Consider the following 4,249-nt stretch of genomic DNA (forward strand, 5'->3'; position numbering starts at 1 on the left):
TGTATACACATATATACAGTCAGAAGCTAATGTGGAACCCAAATAGTCTGTATACACATATATACAGTCAGAAGCTAAGCTTAAGGTGGGAGCATCTTGCTGTATGTATATTACACCTCAACCAATTTTTAAAAAGGCAGCTGTGAATATAATAATAGTCCACTTGGAAAAAAAATATAGTCATATCCATGTGGTGAGTTAAAATCACCAAACAAATGCACACAGTTTGGCAAAATGAAATTAAATATTAGAAATTATTATAAGATAAGCAGTCTGTTTTAACTCTAGTCCTAAACTGAACACCTAAAATAAGGCAAGCCCACCTTGAAGACACAGGACTCTCAAAGCCCTCATATAGGAAGTGTGGACTTGCACACATAGAAATTACTATTGTTTTTGTCCTTTGAAATGCTGTGAGTTCAGGAAGTGTTTGAACAAGCAGTTTGACTGGCTTTTTGATAAAGCCAGTGGACAAGAATGGGGAGGAAAGTAAGCTGTGAGGTCTTCCTTAGTAAAACTGAGGTTTTGTCCACATCTACACCATCGTGTGCACAGGGGGGCATTCATCTCGAGGTGATGAGTGCCAGCCACATAATTTCCTGAACTGACAGGAGGCCTGGATCTTCAAGCCCCTAGATAAGAAAAGGTGCTACCTCTGAGGACTGTTGCAAGAATATTCCCTGGAGAATCTCTCTTTTATTCTCCCATCTACCAACACTGGGTCTTCTTATACTTAAAGGTTTTTACATGAACATCTAGAGGTTTCTCCTCTCTCTGCTTGGGCCGAGTCTCCTTGAGTTAGGAGCAGCCATGGCGAGGATGCTGACTTGTCATTTTACCAAGAAAGCAGCTTCTCTGATTTTGTCTCTGCTCTATGCTCTTCCTTTGTCTGACACTACTGGCAATATTTGTTGTTATATTGCTTTGCTTTGTCCTGGAAACTGCTCTGTCCTGTCTGGGTGCTGTAGGCACGGGGAGGTTGGTGGGGGCACAGGTGAGAACTCACTCACTGGGTTCTCATCTGTGGATGGAAGATTTGGCTTAAGCTAAGAGTCACAGAATGCAGCTGTGGGAGACTATTTTCTGTTAGAGTGGCAGAACTGGCCAGGTGTGGTGGCTCAACCTGGAATCTTAGTACTCTGGGAGGCCTAGGTTGAGCTCAGGCGTTTGAGACCAGCCTGAGCAAGAGTGAGACCCCATCTCTACTAAAACAGAAAAACATTAGCCAGGCATTGTAGCAGATGCCTGTAGTCCCAGCTACTGGGAGAAGGCTGAAGCCAGAGGACTGCTTGAGCCCAGGAATTTGTTTACCCAGGGCTCCAGAGTGAGATTCTGTCTCAAAAAAAAAAAAAAAAAATGCAGGATGAGAGGAGAAGATGAATAACCTCTATTTCCCACATCAGGTGCAAAATGTCTACATGGACGTGAAACTGGAATCTTGTAATCTTTACGGAGGTCAAAATAGGGGACATAATGGGGGACACAGATAGGGATCCAACACCCTGCAGAGGGTGGTGGGAGAGGGCTGCTCTGTAAATACACCTGTCTTGTTGCTGGAAGGGTGAACACCTCCACCAATCTGGGGATTATGCCCCTCTTTCCAAGCAAAGTAATTCTGAGCCTGAAGTATCAGAGCCTGGAATTTTCTCTTTAAGCCTGCACAAAATGTGAGATCAAATGCAGATAAAGAAATAAAAAGGCAAAAGCCACCTCAGGACTGATGAGGATCCTGAAGATAATAAGCACATTCTTCATTTCAGCCCTTGTTCCCTCCACAATTCAGTTTCCCGGGGGAGCTTCTAGCGACTGGGAGAGGCAGGTAGGATAAAAATGACTGTTTTCTTTGGCAGAATCCTCCCCCCACCCTGCCCCACCTGTCCCCACTCTCATCCTCCAGCGCTGACAAAACACTTGTGAGCCTGTTCCCCTACTCTTGCCTGGTAGAAGGAAAGAAGAAAAAGGACTTCCCTGATTCCAGGCCGATTCCTGCAGAGGGGCCACCACTGGCAGGCTGAGGAGCCCAGCAGGTGTTGGGGGGCTGGGGATTAGATGCCCCCACTTTTCTTCCCTGGGTCATGACTGGCTGTTCATGGGATCATTGAGCCTCTACTTCAATAGCCTCTCTTGCTCTAAAATCTGTCAAAATGAATATAAACTCAAAGAATCATTTCCATGTGCCATAGGGGTGAGCTCTCTTTCTCCCCTCTCCCCCATACATCTTTCTCTCTCGCTGCCTGTGCTGAGATAATTTCTAGGGACTTGCCCGGTCTGGGTTTCTCCCCTTCTTCCCCCCGGCTGCCCTGCTAACATACCCTCTCACCCCCACCAGATTACACAATCCCTGTGCCTATGGTGTTTCCCCCCTTGAGCTGGTGTTCATTCTCTAACACAGTGAGTTCCAGATTCCCTCCTTCACCTTTTATTTCTATTTTTCCACGTTAATTTGAGTGTGCTTCCTGGTACTTGAATTATTCTGGATTCCTAAATTTTCTGTTCTGTGTCTCCAGTTGCTGGATGGAGGTAACACAGCTAGGAAATTCTGCACACAAGCTCTAGCTGGGATTAATTTACATATTTTTACACCCCCCCTCAGGCTCTGGTACCCAAAGTGAAAGGGACAATCCACTCAGGCATCCTAGGGAAGGTACTCTGGTGTCCGGGAAGGTGCCACCCCGAGAACACGAGCACATCAATGATATGCCCAGGACGCAAACGTCTTCTGAGTGAAAATGGATCTTCTGTGGAAGGTAAGTCACCTATGACCAGTTACTTTGTCATCTGCTGTGACCCTGCTGTTCCCAGATGCGGTCACGATAATGTGGGAGGTGGTGAGGGAGAAGGTCACCCACAGGTGAGGACACATTTGGATTCCGTGCGCCTTTCCAAACCTAGCAGGAGAAACCTGTTCAGAGGTTCTGCCCTTTCTCCCCACCTTTCTAGAGTCTGCGACTAAATTCCCTGATCTGATTGGATTCTAGGGAGACAGTCACCCAGACAGACGCCTGGTCTCCAGGTGCTCTCTTTCTGAACAAGCCTTTTGTTTTCAGCCCCACCACAGTGGCATCACCTCCTCATCTCAGCCAGTAGCCCCAGGGAGGCACCTGGGAAGAGTCCAGGGAAGCCCAGTGGGTGAGAGAGGGCTGTGCCTGGGGTCATTAGATGTCCTCTGCAAACAGGCACCAGCACCTTCAGTTGGTAAGGGCAGAAGACCGGGAAGAGGGGAGGGTCGGAGGGGAGGAATGGGGCTCTAACCTCTCGGGTAGGGGCAGGCTGATGCTCCTTGCAGAAGGCCAGGAACCTCTTCAGGACGCCTGTCCTCAGGGACGGTGCCAGCTGCCCCCCTTCTCTCAGCCACAGTGTTGAGCTTGGTCCAGCACTATCAGAAAGCGGAGTGTGAATCCGGGCCAGAGGGGGGAGCCAGGACACCCTGAGCGAGCCAGGAGCCTCTGGGGAGGCCCTTCCTGGAGCGGAGCTGGCGAAGGGGATCCCCATAGCAGGCCGAGGGAAACCCTGGAGGCCCGCAGGAAGAGGAGAGACCAGAGGCTGGGTGCGTGCAGGCAAACACACTCGTGGCGCCCCTACTCCGGGAGCAGGTTGCGGTGGGGGCTGAAGAGACCCTAATTTCTCGGAAACTTTCCCGCGAATCTTTCTTAGGGGAGACCCACCTCTCGGAGGCGGCGAGTGTGCTTCCCGAGAGGGGGCCCCCTGCGCCGCCTGCCCTGCCCCGGGTGCAGAAGGGTCGAAGGATTACATGCGGGGTTTCCTTCCCAGTCCAGTCTCCTCCCCGTGCGCCCCCTCCCCGCTGTGCGGGCCAGCGCCAGCTGCGCCCAGGCCACCGCTCCACACCCGCACGCTCTCCCGCCGCCGACCCCGACCAGACCGGCCGCGCCGTTGCCAACAGCCGGGAGCTGCGCCCCTCAATGCTCCTGGCTCGCTCGGTGCTCCCGGAGCGCACTGTCCCCGGCCCAGCTCCGGCCCCCAGCGCGCAGACCATGGAGTAGGTGGTCAGCCCGAAGACGCGCTCCTGCAGCCGGCGAGGCCGAAGTCAGCCTGGGGTGGCCTCGCCAGCCGGCCAAGTTGGCCGGCAGCGGGCCCTCCTCCCGCCGGTCCTGCCCCGCTCCTCCTCCTCAGCCCCCGCCGCCCCCGCCTCCCGGCCGCCCCCGCCGCGCCGCCGCCCCAGGCCCAGCGCGGGCGCGGAGCGTGGGAGCCATGGCGCGCGAGCAGGAGAGGGACCCCGAGCGCCGGGAGG

This window comes from Otolemur garnettii, unplaced genomic scaffold, assembly GCF_000181295.1.
Source record: "Otolemur garnettii isolate 467f Iridium unplaced genomic scaffold, OtoGar3 scaffold00136, whole genome shotgun sequence".
In the NCBI taxonomy this organism is placed as follows: Eukaryota; Metazoa; Chordata; class Mammalia; order Primates; family Galagidae; genus Otolemur; species Otolemur garnettii.